This window comes from Manis javanica, chromosome 2 (assembly GCF_040802235.1).
Source record: "Manis javanica isolate MJ-LG chromosome 2, MJ_LKY, whole genome shotgun sequence".
Taxonomy (NCBI): Eukaryota; Metazoa; Chordata; class Mammalia; order Pholidota; family Manidae; genus Manis; species Manis javanica.
Window position 1 is genome coordinate 9226413 of NC_133157.1, and position 25402 is coordinate 9251814.

General features: G+C 38.5%; 1 protein-coding gene across 10 annotated transcripts in view; it reads left to right on the forward strand.

Annotated features, from left to right (window-relative positions):
• The first annotated feature begins 5285 nt into the window (after positions 1-5285).
• The window catches only part of MAPKAP1 (MAPK associated protein 1), a 243435-nt gene continuing 223318 nt past the window's right edge, over positions 5286-25402 (forward strand). For 3 of the 10 annotated variants that reach the window (XM_017660193.3, XM_073224502.1, XM_073224520.1), the window contains exon 1: positions 5287-5555. The gene's annotated coding sequence lies outside the window, so the exon portion shown is untranslated. Of the gene's footprint in view, positions 5556-9905; positions 10049-10889; positions 11096-25402 lie in introns of all 10 variants that reach the window. The other 7 variants (XM_073224497.1, XM_073224513.1, XM_073224489.1 and 4 more) reach the window with 5 other exon arrangements.

Consider the following 25402-nt stretch of genomic DNA (forward strand, 5'->3'; position numbering starts at 1 on the left):
ATGGAGTCAGTAAAATATGTAAGCACTTAAAACAGTGCCTGGCACCCAGGTATTGTTTGCCCTTGGTAGAGCATAAACACAGTGCAAGCTAAGGTCAATTTGTAAGTTTAAGTTTCAAAAGAGTCCTAGAGGAATTCTCAGAAGGGAGAAATGTCTCCAAATTAGTGTGGGCCAAACAATCAAGTGGATAGCTTGGATGCACTAATCTGTAAATCTTGTAGGATCTTGGTTGTCTCAAGCCATCATCAGTGATTCACTACTGGGATGTCCTCACCTTTATTCTTAAAACATTTGCAGGCTCTATTTTGAATATCTTACTTGTCAGCATCAAAGAAAACAGTTATTTATTTCTGATATTTTGAATACACCCAAGAAACAGTCCTTTACGTTGTGATTGTATTCTATAAACTTTACTTCATAGCAATTATAATTCTGCAGCACATTTAACTTACTAATATTTATTGAAATATTTTTAGCTGCAAAAACATTTTATGTTCACTATTATTTATTAATGCCCTGTTTTAAAATATTACACATAAAATTTATTCCAGTGCACATTAGTAAATAAATTATGCTTGTAATTTCTAATGCATTTTTAATTATAAATTTATCCATGTCTACCTTTATTTATGATAGCGGTGTCTCACTGTTGAACATACTGTATATTAATGGAGACACTGTTAATTATGCATTCTTAGAAGTTGCATTTGACAAAACATACGAGTCTGTTTTTTTACATCCTAAATCCTGTTAACATCAATTAATTTAGGCACTCACAGTACTAGCTAACCTTTAAAGCAAGAGAAGATTATATTAGAAGCTGGTTATAAGGTCTGCATTTGGGGAAGGGACTACATTTATATATAAATGTAACCAGAGAGATACTAAATAATACTAGGTAGATGTTTCATTTTCAGCCTAAATAACTAAAAAGGGATACTCACTAGAAATAATATTCAGCACACAGTCTCTGCAGAGCCCCCAGAACTGATCTGTACTTAAATTGTATCTGCAAAGTGGTATGTTTAAGATTTTCTGGTTGATTAATTTTGTGCTTCCCTCCCACCCACCAAACTCACCTTACTATAAGCAAAATATTTGCTTGAAAAAATTCTTTCACACTGAAATGTTATTTTAATTTGAAAAAAAATGCTATATTGCTCTGAAATTGTATACTTCTTGTGGGCTTCTTTAAAATAGTCTGAGTGGGTTTTTGACACCTAATTTACTCTTTTCCTGAGATTGCTTTGTACCATAGGGGTATAAATACCTCTGTTTTGCTTGTGGGAGGAAAATATATTTTTTAAAAGAAGAGAAAACCGAAACTGGGAAAATAGCAGGGAAATACATTCACACATATAAAATATTAAAAACATACATTTGCAGGGAAACTAGAAGGTGCCTCCGTTTTCCTACAGTTCTGGCAGGGCTTGAAAGAACATTACTTTCATCCTATTATGTTTACTCTCAGCTTGTTGTCATAGGTTTGGCAAAGCAGTACTTTCCATGTGCAAATTCTGCTTATACAAAATAAGATTTCCAATTGCTTCATTTTGTGTGTGTGTTTTGAGTACCGTTTCATTTAACATGCATTTTGCCAGGTGTTTATGGAGTTTTAAGCTTTGAGTATATAAAAATATAAGAAATGTACCTTTCCTTAAGGCTTGTCAGGGAGATGGATGTGTATTGAAAGAACAACAGGAAATGTGATAAATGTTAAACACAGAGAATGAAGCTCTTCATGTGGCCTATTAGGGAGAGGTGATCTGGGAATGTTTCCTGGAGGAAGCAGTATGTGAACTGGGCCTTCAAGAATGAATGGAATATACTTAGAAATGGTTACAATAGCATATATATATGTATATACATATAAAGTGATGTAGATAATACATAAACAATATATATAAAATAAAAATATGTATATATATGCATATATATAATAAAGAATTTTTTTAAAAGCACACTGGGGCTTATCATCTTAGAATACTGCCACTATGTTATGTAGAAACCCAAGAACAATAGCCATTAGAGAGACCACCAGGAAAAAAACCAAGGTGCCCTGGTCAACATTTCTAGCTGCCTTAAACCTTCCAACCCTTCCAGCTGCAAGCTGACTGAAAGGCCAGGCTGGCAGAAGAACCAACCACCAGCACACAAAATCTTGAGAAATAATAAATGGTCTTGTTTTAATACACACACACGTGCACACACGCACAAAGATAAAGAAGGGGAAGAGGGAGAAAGAGAAAGAGGAGCGGTGGGGAGGAGAAGGAGAAGAAGAGGAGGAATTTACTGAGGGGAGAGGGAAAGGGCAGTTGATGTTTGAGCAGGAATTGAGGAAAGTATATGCATAAAGGGAACTGATTCTTGCGGCCCATCTTGGTGTGCCAGGTCATAAGAGCTGGCATTTGCAGAATGCTTCCCATATGCCAGGCAATGTTCTAAGCAGTCTCCACAGATTGCCTCACTGAATCCTTACAACGTAGATGAGGAAACTGAGACATAGAGAAGGCAAATAAATGATCAAAGGACACACAGCTAGTAGGTGTCCATTGCCTCTCTTCTAGTCCTGGGGACCATATGAAAAGGAAACTCTATCCTCTGTCATGGCCTTCTTCCCAAGTTGAAACTCAAATTTGTGAAACTTCATTGTCATAGGTCTGCTGAGGTATTGGTCCCTCCACCCTCATGTCTCCTGGAGTTCCCCAGCCAGTCCCTGGCCCACCATCATCAACATGCTATAAAAATATAATTTTTCTGTGTGTGTCAGCTGTCATGGTTCTATTCCCATACACCGCTGGAGCAGGAGATAGGTTAATGTATGCTTTGCTTTTTCATGCTGCCTCTACTGTCCGATGCGACTCACATTCCATGGAGCCTAAGCCATGCCATTGGCTTGCCCTCTCTCTTCCTCATCTACCTACCTCCTCAGTGGTGTTCCACTGCTGCAGAATGGCTTGGTTAGTATCCTTTTTACCCTACGTCTGTCCATCATTCCTGGAGCTTTTGAGGTCAGCATCTTGGTTCCTTGGCCATCTCATCTTCAATAGCTTTTCCCCCTATTCCACTTCAGCCAGGACCTCACTCTCACATGAGCTCTTCATCTGAGGTTACTCATTAAGACATCCATCTCTGAAAATAACTTCCATCTTTCTGTCTTGCTGCATCTGTGACTTCCATTACACCTATTCTGGCACCTCCAGGCCAGTAACATGAGCCTTTCTGGGATTCTCTCACCCTACCCAGCAACCATTTTTGTAGCCTTTTGTTTTTAAAACTCTTAAAATATGAGAACTTAAACTCCTTGACTCTGGCAAAACTCCTTGGTCTAACACAACTGCTCACTCCTTGTGCACCAGTACCTTAACTGTTCAAACTATCCATGGTGAAAAATCACACAAAACCGTTTGTAAGTCTGGGGAGAGGAAATCCCGGGGCAAAATACCTCTAAAAAACTGAAATCAGTCAAAGGGAGAAATAAAGTTCAAAACCCATTTATTGCTTACAAAATGCAGTCCAGCACCGGCTCTCTCCCCTGCTCCAGAAGAAGCAAGCCAGCCCTTCCCCTTAAACTCTCAGGTTCAGATACGCCCTGGGTTGCCCAGGTAATTACCCACTGACATGGAGATGAACTTCTCTCCATGCAAATGAACTAAAGCCAGGGGAGATAATCTGGAAATGTTACAATTTTACCCACACTGTATATTAGTATAACCATAAATTCAGAATCCCATTCTCAATGAGGCCCTCAAAACGGTCCTTGAAATCTTACCATATTTCTCTGGAACTCTCCAACTTGCCATGGTGGCTATTTCAAAAGCATGGTCAAATCTGACTATAAACTTCATGAGGGAAGAGTCCCTGTCTCACTTTTCACTGAATCTCCAGTGCCAAGCATAGGCTTAATACATAGGTAGTCAATAAGTATCTGTTTACTGACTGAGGTGTAGTAATAGTGGTAAACTTTTTTAATGTAAATATTAGCTACATGCCAGGCTCTAGTCTGTGTGTGTTATGTGTATTAGTTTATGTACTCCTCACAACAACCCAATAGGTTAGTTAGGGCTTTGGTCATTCCCATTTTACAGATAAGGAAATTTGGATAGGCAGCTTGGAGAGATGGAGTCATAAAGCTTTTAGGCAGTAGAGTTGGGTATTCAGTCCTTAAGACCTGTAAAAGTTTAGCGGGTTCAGTTGATTTCAGTTTTAGATAGGTTGAGTTTTGTGTTTCTGAGGCTGCTGTGCTTCGGACTGGAGCTCAGGAGAGCAGTGAAAATGAAGGGGACTGCTAACCTGTTGACCTCAGAAAACTGAATATCCAACCTTGTTCACACCGTTTGTTTTGATAGAGCTCCTCCAACAAGCCCCCAGTGGAACTGTGGTGGTGTGTGTGTGTGGGTGCAGGAGCGCTTTTGGGTGTTGAGGTAAATTATTCTCCTCGGTATGAGCTAAAACATCAGTCATATATTTGAACACATAGGGAAGGATCCATGGTGTATTTATTGATGACTTTAAAATTGGGTAAGAATTCCCCAGGGCTGAAATGCAGCTTTGATGTATTTTTTTCTTTTGCTAAAGTGCATTTTTGAGAGAACTTTCTGGACCGTCTCTCGTGCTGCTTGAGTTCTTCCTTCCTCTTCACAGAAGTGGCTGCCATCCCCTCACCTGATTCCGTCTGGGAGAGAGACCGCCAACAAGCAAATGCTGCTCTGTGCCAGTCTTCGTATCTCGCGGAAACCTCCCTGCGAGTCTTTAGAAAAATAAGTATCTAAATTTTACAGATAAGAAGAGTAATTACTAACATTTACTAAGCGATTATTGTGTCAGACACTGTACTGAGTGTTTTTAAAGTATCATCCCATTGGTTCTCACAGTAATACTCTCATCTGCTAACTATGGTATGGATGGGAGCACCGAGGGTCAGAGAGGGGAGGTGTCTTATCCTAGGATACACAGCAAGTTTGAGCTGGCAGGTTTTCTCCACCCAAAGGCTAAATTGCCTCATCACTCATTTCTGGATGATCTGAGGGCTTTTCTCCGTGGAAGCGAGAAGGAAGGACATGGAGATTCGAAGGAGAACGCTAACGTTGATTTCTACCCAACGCATCTCCAGGGTTTGGCGTGTTTCGCCCGACTCGCAGCTAATCTCTAACCCAGGCTTAACCGGGAATCCGGGAAGAGGGGCGCATGCGCACGGCTTCCAGTTCGGCCCCGCCCCCCGGGAAGGCTTTGCTCCTAGCGCTCAGCTCTGGGGCTTGCGCACTACGTTCCCGGCCAGCCGCTGCTTTCCGTTCGGGGACTTCCGGTGCGTGGGGTGCTGTTCCGGGTTGTGCCGCGGTTCGAGGCAACGAGGGTGCTATTCGGCCGGCCTGCGGCTGCTACCGGTACTGACATGAGGGCGAGCCGGGAAAGCGGCAGCTAAGCAGGCTGGGAAAGCGCCAGTCTCCGAGAGTGCGGAGCTCGGGGCAGGGGCTGGAAGGCGCCGGCAAGCTGGGCCCTCCGCTCAGGAACGTGTCCCGGGGCCGACCCGGCCCGTAGTGTGGCAGCAGCTTCAGGTAAAGGTTGCCCTAGCCGCTGGCCCACTGGCTTGCTCTTCTGCCAGACTACCCGAGGAGCCTCGCGGCACTCCGTACTCCTCCTCCATCGGCACTGCTGAGAGGGGAGCCTGCACGGCCCTTGCTCAGGTCTTTCGTGAGCATCCGTTTCCTGGCTCTTTCCAGAACTGGAAGCTGCTGTGAGCCTGACAGTTGGGCGTGTGATTTGGGGGAGGAGACGCTACCGCACCTGGGAGTGTTGGGCGGGGGGAGGGTACTGTTGAGCCAGTAGTGCCTGCAGTTTCTGGCTCTGCATTCTGCAACATTTAGGCGTCTTCATCTTCATAACGTGAAAACTCAGTTTTGTAAAGCACTGTGTGGTCTTTGTTTCCTAGCACCTTTTCTCCCCGATTGCCCCGAAGGGGTAAGCAGCCTAGTAGAACTGTTTTTGTTTTTGTTTTTTTTGCTGGAGTGCTTTTGGAACTTTGATTTAGCTTTTTGTTAGGAGTGGTACAGAGACTTATAGATCTGTTTAAGGTTAAAAAAAAATGATTGTAATTTAAACAAGAGTATTGCTTTAATTGGAGACCCAAAAGTTGACTCAGAAATTGGTTAAAATTTCATTCTGAACTGAACTCAAGTAATTTTTGAAGACTATTGTAGTACCTAGTATTTTGCAAAGCGTCACGTTGTTACAAACCGAACCACCAAAGTTCAAAATTTCTCCCAGGTGTGAACAAATCGAGACAGGTTTTTACACACATCAGTTAAAAGTCAACATTTTCATTGTATTTTTGACAAGCAAAAGGGGTGGATTACTAACTTAACCCACTAGAGCAGGAAAAAGAGGCACCATCTTTTATTGCTGATATTCTGTGAGCCCTCAAGGTGCTCAGCAAAAGCTGAAAGGGTTCTTGATGAAGCATTGGGTAATTGTTTTTATCTTTCACTTTAAATATTTGCAAGCCTGCTGGTGGCCCCTTTCTCGTTCAGCTTTGTGCTCCTATCTTTAGCTACTGTTGATGCTAGACTCCACTCAGATTCTTCTACACCCACTGATCTGGCTCCTTGCTAACTTTCCATTTATGCTTGAAAAAAGCCGTCTTTCTTGATTACCCTGTCCTGATCCTTTGCTATAGATAAGTAGGACCTCAAATCACCTTTGCTCCTTCTGTTATCCATTGTTTTTTTTTTGGTAGGACATTCTCTGTGCCTCCATTTCTTCTTTTCTGTTTCCATACCCAAGGCCTAGCTGAAATTGGCATCCCTCAACCAATTCAAGACAACCCCAACCGAAAATGATTTCTTTTCTAGAATCCTACAAAGACTCATTATCATATCTACAATTATTTCACTTAGAAGACATTTATGGAGTATGGATATATACCAGGTACTTGCTAGACAATGTAGAGATATATGTCTTAATCTTTGCCCACAGAGCTCAATTTAGTGAGAAAAATAAGGAAATAATTCCAACAGAGTGATAAATACACTGAGAGTTCTTTCTGTGATACAGTAAGTAGCACAGAAGGGGGTTTGAGGAGTGTGCTCTGGCCAGGCAATACTTCATAGTGTGGGATTAACTAAGCTTTATTGTTTACTATGTATTGCATATTATATATAGGTTTCTCTAGGTTAATTACTTTAACCTCAATTTACAGATTAGGAAGACTCAGGATAAATTACACATCTGTACAATACAGAGCCCAGATTCAAACCAGGTCTGTCTGATGCCTACATCTGTGTTTTTTTCCATTTTGTGTTTGCCTTCTTTCTCACACTATAGCTCTCCATATGCAAGTACATATGGGAAAAAACTGTACAGAAGAATATGAATGTGAAAATGAATGGTACAGATAGTCTTTTAAATGTAGTGAAACCATGATCTAAGGCAAGAAGGTGGTAGACGGGTCAGCTCAACATGGAATATGAGTGGGGAGACACTCTGTAGAGAAAAACCGTGGACTCTGGATTCAGTTCCTGCTCCCTACTTTTACTAGATCTGTGACCTTTGGCCTGTTTCTTTCTTTCTTTCTTTTTTTATCTGGATGGCATTTTTTATTTTTTAATTTTTATTAAGATATCATTGATTTTTAAAATTTTTTATTAAGGTATCGTTGATATATTTGGCAAGTTTCTTAATTCTGAGCATTATTTTTTTCAAGTATTTGTTGAGGATAAGGGGGTAATATTGACTTCATGGAGTGTTGTGAATGTTTAGTGAACTAATGTAAATAATGGCCTGATGTATGGTAAGTTTTCCCCAAAATGATAGCTGTAAGGTGCCAAGGTACAATACCTGTTGCGTGATTTTAGAGTGATGAGTAGACCAGTAGGCTGAATAAAGCAAGCTGCTGGTTCTTTTAGTGGGTATACTGGGAGGTAAAGTTGGAGGGTGAGTAGGGGCCAGAGTCAGTGAGTGTCTGGCAAGAGGCAAATTTCAGTTTCTGCTCATAACTTTTCCAGTTAATAAATACTTTGAGCATCTATGATTCATTCGCCAGTGCCAAGGAAAGTGTTAGACCCTGGGGATGCAAGGAGGACTAAAACCAGGTCCCCACTCTGAAGTGGCTGACATTTCAGTGAGGGAGACACATGTGTGCAGGTGAACTGTAGGTACTAAGGTAGCAGTCCCTACAGGGTACTGTGGAGCAATGGAGCACAAAGAGTGAACACTGCTAATGGTAGCTAATGAGCTCTTATAGAGTGTACCGGCATTGTGTTAAATGCATTATCTCATTTATTCCTGTACAGGAAGGTGTTATTAGCATCCTGATGTTACAGATGAGGAAACTAGAGCACAGACAAGTTAAATAAATTCCTTAAGTTTATGCAGCTGTTGGAGCTATGAGTAGAGATTGTCTACTAGACTTTGGTATCTTCAGTACTACACCATGTTTCTTTGTGATGTGGGTGGGGACCCTCTGGAGAGGCTTCAGAAAGAGGCTAGCCCTTGAACTGGAGCTTCAGTCTGCCTGTCACTGTGCTGGGCAGGAGGGATAATGAGGAATGAATGTGATCTCTGTGCTCAAGTAGTTCATCCCTCTTCTGTCAAGTTAAATATATTTCCTTTTTTTTTTAAGTAGGGGTTTGTTTTGTTGACTCATAACTGAAGACTTTAGAAACCTGTAGTTCGATAGATTTATAGATACTTCAGGCTAAGAGAGCTTGCTGGAATCTGTTATTCTGATGTATAGGCCTTATTGTTAGGATATAGCAATAGATACCCAATTATTTTATGACAAGGAGTTCTATCACACTACATTTTTACCCATTGGAATGTACCCTGACCTTATGTTTTCTGTGAGTTCAAAGTTTTTGAGAAGCTTTGACTCTCAAAAGTTAGCACTTTTCAGCTTGTGTTAAATTTAAAATAATTGAGCACTTATATTTTAGTCACTGTTAAATGCTTTTGCATACCTCATTTCTTTCAGTCTTCATGATTCTGTGAGATAGGTGGTATTACCCCAATTACTCCATGAGTAGCCTAATGCTTAGTGGTTAAGTATGTTACCCAAGAGTCACACAGCTGGTGAGTGATAACACCAGAAAAAATTGGCCAAAAAAAGAGTAAACAAATATTTATTAACTTAGTTTTCTTTTGAGCATCTATCTTAGGGATCTCCATCTCAAGTACCCATGATGTAATAGAAAGAGTAGGACAGACCTTGGTGTACTGGAAGGCATATGAGCAGTCTAAAGGTAGCAGCTCCCATTGCTTGTTGCTGTATGAGAAAGTGGGCCCGGTATCCCTGGATCTTCTGATTGTTTCCAAGAGGTGCTGAAAATCTGGATTTTAGTGTATTTAGTTAAACAACTTGCCATTTAAAAAATTACTGTGTAAACATTTGTGGACTCTGTACAGTCCTTGACTGCCTGATTGGAATCCGATCTGCCTTAGCACTGAAGTTTTGGTACCCACTGTTCAAAGTAGGAGGTACAGTACACATTGTGATTATTGATCTGAAGTCTACTGGTAAATTGCTAGACCGAGTGGGTGTTGTAATTGACTCATACTAATATCTTTGGGGAATTGGCAGGTTGAATACTTGTATTATATAATCAGGCTAAATTTCAGAAAGGATTGGGTTTGCATGAGGAGATGACCTTGTAATACTTTTGTTTTGTGCTCTTAGCATTTTAAATGCTACCAAATCTCTATCCCTTTTGGTCCTCTGATTAATACCATGAAATGAACAAGGGGGTAATCATAACCTCTTGAAATCAAGAAATTGATGTCCAGTGAATTACAGGTTAGTAGAAAGTGCACGAGATTGAGAGGGACTGGAATTCTGAATACAGCTATGTTACAGCCTTTTGATTTTGGTCACTTAACCAATCTTTGTACTTTTTTTCCCATCTGGATGATAGTGAGGAGCTCAATTCAAGTCTTGCCAGGATGCCAAGCTTTCTGATTCTAATTGACATGCTTAAAGTCATCCAACCATTTACTGGCTGGCCCCAGTGGAGAATGGCCCAAATCTAAAATGCTGCTCCTTCTCTCTTGATGGCAGGTAGGGAGCCGCTGCTCACTTCTTCCCTCTATTCTTTGTTCATTACTTCTGGGAAAGAACCTTGACAGGCCAGGTGCTCCCCAAATGCATACAATGATTTGTTGACTATGTATACACAAGATTAAAAGGGAGCACAGAGACACCCTGCATAGTAAGAGAAATATGGTCAGGGTTACCAGTCGAAGAGTTTAATTTATTTTATTTTAATACCTAGCTTCTACAAGGTGAAAATTGAAGAAATATTGGTCTTCTAGATACTTGTTTTCATTCACTCTATTATGTAAGGAAATAACAGAATGTAAAAATGAGGAAAATAAATCCTGTGCAGTCATTCAAAATTTATTAACTCCAGTTGGCAGCAGTCTAGATATATTGGGGAAATAGATTTAATATAGGAAACACAAAATTTGGACCCAGAGAAGAAAACAGTAGAGAAAAATGTAAGCTGAGGAAAGGAAATTGAGAAAAATGGGAGAAACCACTTAAACAACAAAACTCGAACTCTGGCAACAGCAAGAAGGTACTAGAATAACTATTGGAATTAAATAATAGTAATTGCTTATAAAATAAATGGAATATTACGTCACACTTACCCCTAAACATATGCAATGTGAGATTCATATCTTATACTTGAGTGTACTTTTATGAATATGCTTTTATTATTGATGCAGACAAAATGGACTGAATGTGTAAAACTTCAAAAAATAACATTTGTTAGTTCCCTAGGGACTCATTTTAAGGTATTATAAATAAGTACTGTTTCAGCAGAGAAATTGGTAGAAAATGTTGGAAGGAATGGTTTTCTTTTTAAAACAAAGTAAATTTTTAATCTGAACTTTAGTTGCTGACATAAAGGAGACTAACAAAGAAGACTGAGGTGCAGACTTGAATCTTGAGGTGATGTGAGGTGGGATTTTGGAGTCACACCCACCTGGATTGACTTCTGGCTCTGTCAGTTCTTAACTGTATGACATGGACAATCTGCAAAATGAGGACAATACTGCCAATCTCATGCAGTATTTGTGAGGAGTAAATGAAACAACTAATGTAAGTATCTAGTAGGATGCTGCTACTGGAGAGATACAGGTACCAGCATTCAGGGGCACAAGACATTCAGATGTTAGGGCACTGTAACAGGAAACGGCTCTTTGGAGTCTGTCCAAATTTGGATACTGGAACTGGCCGTTGTTTTGGGGTGGCCATCAATCATGGCCCCTCTTACTCATGTAACCATAATGCCTGCAGCAAGTTGTTATTAATTATATTGTAAGAGTATTTGGTCACAGTTATGAAATTTAAAGATTTAATAAAATTCATAGTTATCATTGTTGTCAGAGGTTGGTGGTGAGATTGTCACTCAGATATTGCTAATGGGGACAGATATTTCTAAATTGGTAAAAATTTTCTGAAAAGAATTTGGCAATATTTATCCCAACACTTAAAAAAATAAGTCATGCATGCCTTTTGGGCTTATAATTCCATGTCTAGAAATCTTTCTTGAAGACATAATTAGAGATGTAGAAAAATACTCATATTCAAAGATGTTCACTATAGCAGTCCTTATAATAGCAAAATCAGAAACAGCTAAAAAAATTAGAAACAACTTTAGTATTCAACAAAGAGGTTAGAGAAATTATGGAAAAGCTATAAAATGGAATATAGTGCAGTCATTTTAGATGTTTTTGAAGAATTTTAATGACACTAATATGCGCAATAGTAATATGAAGTGAAAAAAGGTTATAAAACTATAAAATAAGATCCCAAATATGTTAAACATATATGGAAAGAAAAAAAAAGACATAGGTGGTAAGACATAGGTCTTTATGTTTTTCTCTGCTTTCCAAAATATTCTCTGATAAACATAATTTTTTAATAAAAATTATTTTAGTATAAATTCAGTATTAAGAAATATGAGTACAACCAGTGAATAGCATTTCAACCAAAAAGATTTTCACTAATGCAGGTGATCTGTAGTTATTAATGGATTGTATTTTCAGGTTAGTTTTCAGCTCAGCTGTATTACACTGAGGTTATGGTTTCATGTATTCTCACATAAATGATTTTGAGGTTCCTGAACTATCCTTCCTTTCCTCCCCAAACACACTATTTAAGTCAGTATCACAGAAGAAGAGTCATCTTCATGTTGGTGGTACTGGGCCCTAGTGCTGCTGTCACTTTAGGAGCCACTGGGATGGTGAGCCGCCCTGTGCCAGCTCTATCTCAGGAGAGGGAGTACACTCTTACCTCTGTGAGGCTAGACCACGGGTATAGAGAGCTTTTTTGTGACTTGAAGTCTTACGTATTGGGAAGTGCTTTTTGGTATGGAAAATTCTATCTCACATTTCTTTGGAATAAAAAAATTAAAGGTCAAAGTTAGGTTTTTAATTTCTCTGGTAACAATATTCAAAAAGTATAAAGATTAAAATGGCATGATGAATTGGTGCCTTTTACTCCTCCCTCATTATCATATACTTCATAACTGAAATTGCAAGTTTCAGCATAAGCAGTAAAACATGACGATAGGTTGGTTTTTTTCTTTTTCTTAAATGTCTGTGGTAATTCTTCTATATGCAGTATAAAAAAACATGCAAAATTTTTAATGAAGTATTTGAGCATATTTAAATTAGGAAAATACCAGGCAAGATGTTTCTTTTTGTAGACTGTTTCTGTCCAAAGCATTCTGTGTATTATCAGAATGAAAAATGACAGCACTTTGTCATCTGTTCAAATTGATATTGCACTCGTTGCAGTGACAGCTGAAAAGGCCCACAGGTGCCATATAAAGAGGTGACCATGTTGTCATATTTCATTTCGGCATCCCTCTGCAAAGCCATAATTACCTAATTAGGTTGTTAATTAGGAGATTAGCATTTCACTGTATTGATAGAATGCTCTTTACTGGCATGGGGCTAGATACAGATTTGTCTGCCCTAATTTATAATCTCTGCCTTTTTTGTACTTATTTATTTGCTTAAGTTCCTGAAGTGAGGCAATTCAGTTTACCTGAGAAACAATTTGTTTACAAGCTAATGAAGCTTGATCATGGAAACTTAAAAGTTGCTGAGTTAAAATATGAACAGAATTAAAAGGGCGATCATATCCTCAAAATGATAATAAAAATTCTGAGTTTGTATGACTTGTATTCTGGTTAGCATAGGCAACAAAAACATAAGAAATAAAATAGTTGGGATAAAAAAGGCAAAATACAAAAACTAAGTCTGAATTGTAGAGATTTACATAAACTAAACTACGGAGAGAAAGTTAATAACAAACTCTTTCATTTATACTTGAGACAAAATATCTTAAGTATTTTGAATGTATTTCAAACACTAAAACATGGCTAATGACCTAAGAACAAATATATTCAGTCTTCTTCAGTTTAGACTTCCTTAGATAGTCATCATGCATTAGGGTTTATTTCATTTGTACCTTCTGTCCATTAGTCTGTGCTTGGAACATTCCTCTCCCCACAGTTTTTGCAGTCCTGAGGCTTATGGAATTTGAAGTATTTCACAGTAACCTTCACTTGGTAAGCTGTTTGGAGTAAGTGACATTTCTATCAAGTGTGTCTAGCATTCTTTTTTTTTTTTTTGGTGTGGAAGGGCTGGCAAAAAAAAGATTTCCATCTGTTTTCACTCCAGTGCATGATTTGACTCTCTTGTTTGTAATTTGCATTATATGTACCTTTTCCTGCTTTTTCCAGTTAAGGAGATTTTTAAATAAGAGTTTTAGAACAATGTTAGGAGCATCATTCTCACAGAGACAGTAGCTTAACTCCTTATGATGATATTCAGTATTAACTGTTAAAATTGTAGAAAGTGTATATGCGTTTAAGTCATTTTTTCTGCACAGTTATGAAGGGTTGCATTTGTTTATATCTGTAATTTTCTTTAAAATTTAAAAAAATTAAAAATATTTTTTATGAAGGAAATATGTGCAAAATCTTCCTTCCAAGTAAGCTTTTTGCTTAATTGTAATCATTCACTTATTCAGTCACTATTTCAGTGTATATATTAGGCACTAGGCATATATCTGGGAAGTGAGCAGTGAAAACTACAAACACTGACCCTTCTCTCATGGGGCTTGCAGTCTAGTAATGGAAAGGAGTTTGAGAAGTACAAACTAGCTTGAGGAGTGCGAGAGTGATGAGTGTAAAGGTAGGCAGGAAGGTGGACCTATTCTGGACTTTGAGATCAAACCTCCCTGGGGCAGCTGATGTCTAAATCGGGATCTGAAGGATGAAGAATGGGATGTCTAAGCTAGGTGGAAGGACAGAGAAAACTTCTAGACAGAAGGAATATGTGTTTGAAGGCTTGATGAAAATAAAGTTGGGCATGGCTGGAGTAGAAAAGGGGGAAGTGGAAGATGGGGTTGCAGAGGTAGGCAAAGTTCAGTTACATTCAAGAGTTTGGGAAGTCATCAAAAGATTTTAAGAGAAGTTAGGTAACAATTGCTTTAGCCTAGGTAAGAGATGGTGACTTGGATTAAGTTGTGGAGATGAAGAGAAGTAAATAAGATCTAGAGAGAGAGTATGCACTGAATTGGTAATTAAATGGCTGTAGGCTTCATAGAACAAAAGGAGTCAAGGATTCTAATTTGTTTTGTGTATTTGTGTTTGTTTTATGACTTTAAGTATGAGAATTATGTGTTTGACACTGTCAGAGAGAAGAGGTCTGTGAGTCTTATTTTCCAAACTGATCCCAAAATGTACAGTACTGGCAGCTAGGTTTTTTTTTTTTTTTAGGGGAATTGGGAGGAATTAGTGTCTTTGGATCCTACATTGAGAAGCAGCTTTCTGAGGTATGCGGTAATATTTTACCGAGGTCCAGAGAAATTGTGATTTCCCAACTTTCTGAGCTACTGGGTGGTGAGATTGGGAGCACATGCAAGCTCTCCAAAGCTTTGTGTTTTCTATCATGACATGTTGCCTTTCTGGTTTTATTATCCCTTTCTCTCTGCTTACTCCAAAGCTAAGAATTACTGCCCAAGGACAGTAGCTCAGTAGGCTGCTGACAAACGAATTGTGTTGACTCTGTGGCTTCTTATGTCCAGTTCTGATGTGGATTAAATAAAGCATTGTCTGGTGTTTTGGTAGGAGAAGCTTCTCTAGCACATGAGCATTTGCTTCAGCAAAGTCAGAAGTTCTGTCAGGATTTCAGGCGGTAGGATTTAATCTCCCTCAACTAGAAATGTAGGTGACCTCCATCGACACAGGGTCATTAACATACATGAAAGTTCTCTTCCTTGCCTCAGGGGGAAAGACTTGGAAACTCCCATTTTTGCACAAGGAATTTGACATCTCTTTTATGTAATCAACTTGCATTACAAATTGTTTCAAAATTTTTATGATTTCCCATACTGTTCAGTTAGGTCATTTGTTGGTATCCTTATATTGGAATCATCTGAGCTGGAAGAAATCCAGGTGCAGCATGGCTTCTAGCCTTCCTGTGTTCCTCCCTTTCTTCCCTTTTATAGTTGACGTATAATTCATATAGCATAAATTCACTCTTTTAAAGTGTACAATATAATGGTTTTAGTATATTCATAAAGTTGTATAACCATCACCACTGTCAAACTCCAAAATATTTTTATCACCCAGAAAGAAACCCCTTACCCACGAGCAGCCACTCCTCATTCCTCCCCGCCGCCAGCCCCTGGCAACCATTGATCGATTTTCTGTCTCTATGAAATTGCCTGTTCTGAACCTTTTATAAAAATGGAATCACACAATATGTGGCCTTTTGTGTCTGGTCTTTTACTTAGCATGTATTTTCAGAGTTCATCTGTGTTGTAAGCATGTATAAGGACTTCATTCCTTTTTCTTGCTGAATGATATTCCATTGTATGGAAATAGCACATTTTGCTTATCGATTCATCAGCTGATGGGGATTCGGGTTGTTTCCACTCTTTGACTATTGTGAATGATGCTGCTGTGAACATTCCTGTGCAGGTGTTTTGTGAACGTGTTTTCAGTTCTGTTGGTTCTGTACCCCTGAGTGGATTGCTGGGTCATGTGGTAACTTGGTCTGACATTTTGAGGAACTGTCAAACTCTTTTCAGAAGTGCTTGCACCCACCATTTTACATTCCCACCAGGAGCGTAGAAGGTCTGCCCCCTTTCTGCTCTCCTCAGGCTCGGTGTTTCTCTGGTCTGGGTTGGGAGCAACCCGAGGCTCCAGGAATTCCATGAGCCCTTTACCTTGATAAATGGGCAATTTTCCATTATTTTTCTGTTCATCCAGGTTCATTGTACAGTGTGTACCAGGCCTTATGTTGGGTTTAGTGACAGGAAGCCAGATAAAGAGGCTTCTAGTCCACTCCTCTCAAGGACTTCACAATTTTTAGAACATCTTTCTAGGAAATGGGAGGAGAGGGGAGTAAAGAAAGTAACTGCTTAGAAATTGGTGAAATTCTACAGCCTGGACCTAATTTTAGAATCCAGGCAAAGATTGACTTGGATTTCACAGCTTCTGGTTTTCTTTTTCTTGGCCCATCCTTTAACTGTTGGTATCCTTTGGGCTTTGTCCCTAGGTTACTGTTCCTCTTACCCTGCATATTCTCCCTGGGCAAGCTTATTCATACCCATGGCTTCATCTCTTATACATTGATATCTTCCCGATTTGCCGAGATCTCTTCCTAGGCTTCAGGTTTGCATATCCTTCATGTGTCATTTCTATGTTGTTTCCTCCCAGATTTGCTCAGACCTTTCTCCTGGGCTGTCAGGTTTGCATCACAGCGGGTCATATTTGGGTAACCCATAGACATCTTATCTTAAGGTCATTGTGTCTGAAACATAAATCCTCATTTCCCCTTACCTGTTAAGCTGTTCCTACTTTGGAGTTTACAGTTTTGTTTGTTGGTGCTATCATGCAAGTCATAACCTTCCCCCTTCTTATGAACTGTGAATATCCACTCAGGCACCAAGTTTAACCAATTAGAAATCTTAGAAATATTTCTTATCTGTTTCTTAAACTCATAGGTCTATCTTTCACAGTCTTACTTCAGATTGCATCATCTCTTTCCAGAGCTGTAGTCACAGCTTCATGACTAATCTTGGGTCTTATCCATCAGATTATTCTTCCATGCAACTACCAAGCCATCTCTGAAATGCTAATCTAATCAGCAACTTTGAACTCCATGTAGTTTTATCTATGAAATACATGTTCTGCTGTTTATTGTTCTAGTGCCTTGTCTCATTCTGTCTCTTCTGCTTGGGAGAGATGTTTGTCTCTTTAGCCCTTCTTCCGACTTCTCATCTGTGACAATTCATCTGAGAAAAGAATACTAGCTATAACAATAGTTGTAAACATTTATATAGTGCTTACCATTGGCCAGGTGCTGTTATTTGTACATAGCTTACATGAATTCATTCAGTCCTTAAAACAATACTGTGAAGTAGGCACCAAAGTTATTCCCATTTACAGATGAAGAAATGGAAGCACAGACACTGTTACTTTCCCTAGGTTCCACAGTGAGTGACTGGCTGAGTCCATTTTTCAATCCAGGCAGTCTGATGCTTAATTGCTGGCCTCTAGACTCTCCTAGCTGCCCTTGGTCAACCTCCTGACTCCCTGCACTTCCCCCACTGGATAGGTTAGTTATCCTCTCCCTGCTTCTATAATAACTTGTGCATGGCCTGATGTTAACCTGTAGTCCATAGGGCAGATCTGAAGCAAAATTTATTTTAAGCATTTTTTCAAGGAGCCAGCATTTTTGATTATTTAATTGCCAGGTCTTTTTCCGTCCACTGTTCTTAAGGTGCTAAGTTGGAAGTTATCACTTCTATTATCTTGAGCTTTGTCATTTTTATGAAGCTTTGTATGAATATCTAGTTTCATTTAGATATTTTTCCTTTGTGCTTTCATAGTACTTTATTATAGAATCCTTTAACATTGCTCTCATTCTTTATTGTGACCATTTGTGTACTTGTCTTTTCTCCTTTGCTTGGCTTTAAGCCTCTTGGGAATAGGAATTATGACTTATTACTTTATGCTCCTAACTCCCAGCATGTAGTAGGTATTCATGAATGAACAAGTAGGTCTGTTTATATCCATAGCTAGACTAGTGAGAGAAGAGGGTTAAGAAGAGTGTGATCAATTGGACTTAAATTGGAACTTCGAGGCAGCACGTTGTCATTGTTTGGAGTGGGTGTTCTGCTGCCTGGGTTTGATCCTGGTTTTGCCTCTTACTAGTTAAGTGGCCTTGAGCAGGTCTGTGTCTCAGTTTACTGATTTGTAAAACATGCCTAATAATAGAATCTGCCTCATAGTTCTGTAAGTGACATTAGTGACTAAATAAATAAGCCACCTTTTGGAATTGATTATTCTACTTGAATTACAGTTTGTGAAACACTCCCATCCTAACTGTATAACGTTATAGGTGGAATGAAGCCAGCTCTACCCTGTCCTCATGTTTGATCCATGTGGTCATAGTTTTCTTTTTTTAAAGGTAGTCTAGAAGGTTATAAAAAAGTACCTGGCAAAGTTAGTGCAGTTTTGTTAACAACAATAATAGCAGCTACCATTTGTTGAGGTTATGAAAACTCCATTCAAAAGAAAATACAAAGCACCTTTCAAAGTCATGTAAAAATAGTTCTGGGATTATCTGCTAGGTTAAATTATCTCAGTGCTGTCCTCCATTCCTTAGAAATTGAATGGATGAGTTTGATAGTTGACACCTTACTTTCCTTCAACAAAGATGTAGCTAGAACAGCAAAAGTCAATAATACTGCATCTTAGGGATTGTATAGTACTTTGTTACTTCCTGTAAGTATTCTTTTTGTAGGTGTCCCCGTGCAGTGGATAACTAGGACATACATATGGATATTTCACTGCTGAAGAAACAGTCAGAGGTACCTGACCTGCTTAAAGTCATCCCATAGCTAACTAGTCTCATGGCAGGCTAGAGATAGTAACTTAGAATTCCAGATGTGTTTACTAACTTTGACTCTTGTAGATCTAAGAACTAATAAACATACTTAAATATTAGCATTAAAAAAATAGGTTGTGGTAATGCCCATCCAAATCTTTTTGGGGGGTTTGCTGCCAAAATCTAATGAAAATCTTTGTCAAAAAAGGAATTTGTTGTACTTCTCTCCTTAGAGTCTGAACCATGGCTTAGTAATATAAATAAAATGTGTAGTGGAATTCTTCTGGCCTTTGAAGCAAACACACACAAAACTTTTTAGTTGGACCCTAGGGTAAACTCCCAATCAGATCCTCCTCCTCCTCACATGTGATTGGAATAGAATTCAAGCTGAAAGGCCCTTCTTAAAGTCCAACCTCCCCATTTAACAGATGCAAAAATGGACTGATGTGTAAAACATTTAAAGAGGTTTAAAGAAATGACTTTTCCAAAGCCATGTAATTAGGTCTCTGGTAATCAGAAATTGGAATTCAGGTTTCCTGAGTGCTGCTTGCAATAAACTGTGTTGCTCCCCTTAAACGATGATGTGGTTAACCTGAAAACCAGGTAAGTGAAAACATAACTATTAAATCCTTCTACTTGACTAAGCAAACTTCAAACATCGAGGAAACAATAAGAGGAAAATAAATCTTAGACTGTAGTGGGAGACCTTTCTACTGAACCAGCTCCATGGATAAGGAGACTTTTTAAAAAATCATGGTGCAGCCCTTTGGAAACAAGAAAGATTCATTTGTCTATTAATCCATACTGAGCTCTTACTGGATGCCAGCCACACTCTATTAGAAACTGGAAGCATGGTGATGAATAAGACAGTGTCCTTAAGGAGCTTAGAGTTCAAAAGTGAAAACTAACATATAAACAGATAATTATTAAGAAAACAAAACAGAACAGTATGATTAGTTCATTCATTCATTCAGTCATTAACCTAGCAGCCAGAGAGATCTTAGAATGTCAGTGAGATCCTATTACTGCTCTGCTCACAGTCCTCCAGTGATTCTCCATTTTGCTTGGAGTAAAAGCAGAGTCCTGAGAGCAGCCTGCAAGACCCTGCACAACTGGCCTCACTCCTCCATGCCTTGTCCTCTGCTGTCCCCTCCCTTGCTGGATTCCTTGCTGCTGCTTGAACAATTCCAGGCATGCTTCCCGGCTTGGTAGTGTACTCCCCCAGAAGTCCACATGGCTTGTGTTCACACCTTCTTCAAGTGTTGAGTGTAACTGGGTAGTGGAGATCCTTAAGTGCTCTGTATAAAGGTGAAGGGGTTTAAGCAATTTTTCTGTACTGTGTGTTCTCATTTCTATTGCTGCATAGCAAACTAACACAAATGTCGTGGCTTAAAAAAAATTACTGTCTCTCAGTGTGTCAGGAATATGGCTTCAGCAGGGTTTTTTATTGAGAGTCTCAAAGGGTTGATAATAGGGTATCAGCTGACTCCAGGCCCATCTGGAGGCTTGACTGGAAAAGGTCTTTCCTGAGCTTCCATAGGTTGTGTGCAGAATTCATTTTTTTGGGTTTTATGACTGAGGTCCCCATTTTGCTGTTGGCTGGGCCCACTCTCAGCTCCGAGAGGCTGCTCTCAGGTCTTTGCCATGTGTAGTTCCATAACATGGTTATTTGTTTCTTCAGGGTCAGCAGGAAAATCTCTCTGGCTTAGAATCTCTCTCTTCAGTGGTCTAGGATGAAGTTTTATATAATGGAAAGTAATCAGGGGAGTAACTCTCTCCCAGCACCTTTGCTATATACTCTGTTGGCTAGAAGCAAGTCAGGTTCCATTCTGGATACCAAGAGACAAAGATGTCTGGAGCCGTCTTAGAATTCTGGCTATCATATACGCTTTCAGCTCCATTAAGGCAGTGGCAAGCCTTCTCTGATTTTTTGCTGAGCATTGGATCTCCAGTGCCTGGTACATAGTAAGTGCTTTATATGTGTTTGTGGAATGAAATCAGTGAATGAATATTTGGTAGGCAGTTGAGTGCTGTTTATGGTTTCAGCTCCTCTACTGGTAATTTCACCTTGAGAAGCGACCTAGTTTCTTTGACATTATTTATTTATTCACTCTAGGTAAAACTATAAACATTTTTTTTACTTGAAATATTAAAGTAAAACCTAAAATTATTATCACAAGTGTCAATCAAATCAATTATGTCAGAGAGAGAATATCTGTTGGAAAAATAATTTGTGGCTATGTTGCACCAAACAAGCAGATTTCTTGTAACAGTCAAAAATGTTGGCAGGTGAGGAGTTTTGGGGGTGGTGGGTGGTTAAGTTGTCTGAAGTTTCACAGCTATTGCTTACTAATAAATATATTTAGAACATTTTGAAAATGCTGATTGTTTTATAACAGCTGCAAAATAATAAAACTAATAGAGATTTTAGTCTAACCTGTGCTTAGAATTTTATGTATAGTTTGTGGTTAATAATTAGTTATTCATGCTTGTTATGGGAAACACCTGTTGAGCAAAATTTATATCTTGAGCTGTCCATTGATAAAGTGCCATTTTATCTTCACAAAATCAGAATATTCCTGGCACCAGAGTCCTAAGTTATTCTACTAGACCTTGCTGTTCAAACTGAAGTTGTGAGTATCCTAGTGTTTACCTGGGTATGTCTGTGTACAAGTTTGAGAGGCACTATACTGTATCAGGCTCCCTTTAACTGGAGCTTGCAGATGATAAGATTCAGGCATTTCAGGCAGCCATTGGTGGTACAAGGAAAGAAAAATCAAGGGCCGAGGTCCTTTTGTCCAAAAGAGACATTTGATGGAGAAGACCTAGTCTCCTGGTAGGTTAGTGGGGGTCTGGTTAGTCTCACATGGCCTCAGTCACTCATCAGGGCACCTCAGTAGGATAGCTGAAATGATGGACAGCTGAGCTTCTCCCTGGGGTCTTTTATCACGAGCTTCTTCCCATGATTCCAATGTGTTCCAAAGAAGGTGACAGCAAAAGCTTCAAGGTCTCTTGAGGCTGAGGTCCTGAAGTCCCACAGCATCACTTCCAGTACATTCTGTTGGTCAAAGCAAATCACAGTGGGACTCAAGGGACAAGGAAATACTCTCTTTCTTGGTGAGAGGACCTGCAAATACTGTGCCTTTTAAAAGTCTACCATGTGACCTTGGGCAAGTTACTTAACTCCTTAAGCCTTAATTTTTAAAAAAATCAATAAAATGGGGATAATGTTATACCTACCTCTTGGGGTGGTTGTAAGGATGAAATATGTTGTTACATGCAAAATGTAGTTGATATTGATAGTAAGAGATCAGTAAATGTCACCTTATTCTTCTGCCCAATGAAACTCTCATTATTCTTAAATATGACCTTCCTGAGGCTTTCTGTAACTCTGTCTCTTGGAAAACGTATTGCCTTATGTCTCATTTGTTGCTTAGTATGTTTTGCCTATGTACTGTTGTGTGTGTATTGACATGGCTCATCTGTTGAAGTTTGTAAGCCTTTGGATGGTGCAAGCCAGTGTTCATATAATTTTTTGTTAGGATTCCCAGTGTCTACCTCTCAATGATGTTTGGTGAATGGATTCTGTAATTTTCGAGAAAATACAAAAATACAAGCATTTCTTTTCTGTTGTTTTAATTTCCTAAGTACTTTTAATCAAAGTGTAGAAATAAAAATGTGAAAGGAAAAATTGAACTATTCAGATATGATCTCAGTATTTACTGCTTAATGAAATTAGGTGTATTCGCATGGAGAAGATTTAATTCCCTAATGGAAAAAAAGCTTAAATTTTGCTGGTCTAAAAAATAAATGAAGATTTAATTTAGAATTAAATAGGAGAGAGTTAGAAAAAGAGATTTAAAAACAATAAACTGCATCTTATTTTAATGATCATTTCAATTATTTTCAAATTCCAGGAGGTATGAATTCTGAACTTTAGGTCAAAGAATGTTGAAATCTTAGTAAAAAACAAGGTGTCTTGGTTTTTATGAAAAGAATACTGTGTATGTAGGAAAACGACTTTTGCTTTTCTAACTTGTGATCATTTATGTGCAAAATACATGTGAGTGCTTCTATATTCTTAAGGAATCCTGTGTAGAGATCAGGTTTAACTTGTAGCTGGTGCTAACAGCATGAAGTCGGGGTACAGTGTGGAAAAGTAAAAAAAAAATCTCGCATCTGCTGTTACGTGTTGTTAACTCCCTCAGCAGACGTTAAATCATTTCAAGTACAATAATAGTGTGGGAGGTAAATTAACTAACCATTAACAATCTTATAAATACACAATTAACATGCCAACATTTATATGACACATTGATGGGGCAGCAGTAATTTTTGATTGGGAGTTTGCAGACCTTGGAGAAGCCTTAGGCTGTTGCTTATTCAGACAAGTTTTCACAGATAACAGGTGAGGAGGCTTGAAGTCTGACAGAGAAAGTGAACGTATAGAGTATTTTGAAAGTCTAGGAAGGGGAATTTCCTTTTAACCATTGCCTGGACTTAACACTGAGGTCATGTGACTGCCTATCTCAGGTCCTTAGGGAGCGAAGAAGTATAGGGAAGGCTCATATGCTCTTTAAAGAAACAGTATTTCACCTATGGATTCTGTTGCTGAAGTTGCATGAATTTCTAGAGATTTTAAAGAAGATACTTAGACCTAACTGGGAATTTAAACCCTTCCTCTGTGGTTTTAGGTCAACAAGTAGATAATCTCTGAAGTTCTTTCATGTGTAAAATTTTGTTAGTTTTATTTTTTTAAACATCCATTTTGTTGGCTGCTTATTTCTCTGTTAAGAGTCTAATTCTAATATGTAGTGCACTTACTGTCTTAGATCTTTCACAAAGACCCAGAGAAGTTTCTTTTAGGTCCTAGAACCCAAAAAGCTCAACAACAGGCTTTTAAAAACTCACGTTTATTTTGACAGTTGTAATTTGTTATATCTCTTTGTTTTGAGAGGCTGTAGAGTGGTTAAGATGCTAAGTTCTTAGATGTGATTTTTGGTTCTGTTACTTATTAGCTGTTTGGTTTTGGGTACGTTTTTATGTGCCTCAGTGTTTTCATCTATTTTCATCTATGTATAAGAATAAAAATCTAAGAAGGTTATTTTGAGAAATATGAATTAATCCATATACAAAGGAAAGAACAATCTAGCATTGGTAATAAGTTAAGTTTAGCTATTATGACAGACTTCTGCTTCTGGGATTCTGCAGTCTACCTGTATCAAGTGTACAAGATCTCAAGGCATTCATCCTGAGTTACTTCCCCTTTGCCACTTTTTTCATTTACTTTTTTTTACTATATTATACTTGGTTTTTCTATAAATTTCAGATGAAGTTTGGAGGGTGTATGTGTATGAAGTTATTATTAAAAATATACTTGTATTAAGACTCGATACCCATTAACACCTACTAAAAATTTACTCCCCTGTTTAGGGCATGTTTCACATCACCACAGGCTGATTACATGATCATTAATGAACACAAATGATTATATAAAATGGAAATAGCATCCAAAGTACACTTTGAACCACATTTAGCACTTAAACATTCCTAAAATTAACATTTAGAAACTTAAAAATCATTTGTTGAATGAATGAATGAATGAAGTATAAAAGAACCAGCCAGTACATTAAAAATGGCTCTATCATTTTGGGACATCTCTTACTGTCCGCCCACTCTACATGGATGTCCTTTTTGCTTCCATCTTTAGAAAAACAAATCTTTACGCTTTGAGGAACCTGGAGTTAAAAAGTGGAAGAACCTGTCAAAAGTAGGACATCTTAGCAGAACAGACTTCCTGGAGTCTGAAATTGTTTATTTGATAGCATCAAGTTGTATATAAAAAGGACCGACTCTCTCAGAGTCAAGAATCGGTGATACCCAGGGAACGCATTCAGGACCTGAAGAAACAGCATTTGTAAGAGTGTAGAGCAGCATTTCTAAGACATGTTCTATGAAACTTTGTTACACATTGATATGTTTTAGTATTGTAGAAGAAAAAAATGTTTAGGGATCAAGTAAGTTTGGGATTTGGGATGTATTGGATTCCTCACTCTTAGAGATTAACAATATATGTAGTTTAAAAGCTTTGAGAATTGCTGTAATTAAACAGTAAGAAGAAAATCTTAAATTTTGTTTAATCTGATATTTCCTAGCCATTAAAAAAATTCAAATGGAAATTCAAAAATGTGGTAAAATATGTATAACATAAAAGTTACTATTTTAGCCATTTTTAATTGTATAGTTCAGTGGCATTAAGTACATTCACATTGTTGTACAACCATCACCACCATCCTCCGGAACTTTTCCATCTTCCCAAAATGGAAGATACCCATTAAACATTTATTCCCCATACCTCTCTCTCTCCAACCCTTGGCAACTGCCACTCTACTTCCTGTCTTTATGAATTTAACTACTCTAGGTACCTCTATCTTCAGTGTTCATCCATGTTATACCATATGTCAGAATTTCTTCCTTTTTTAAGTCT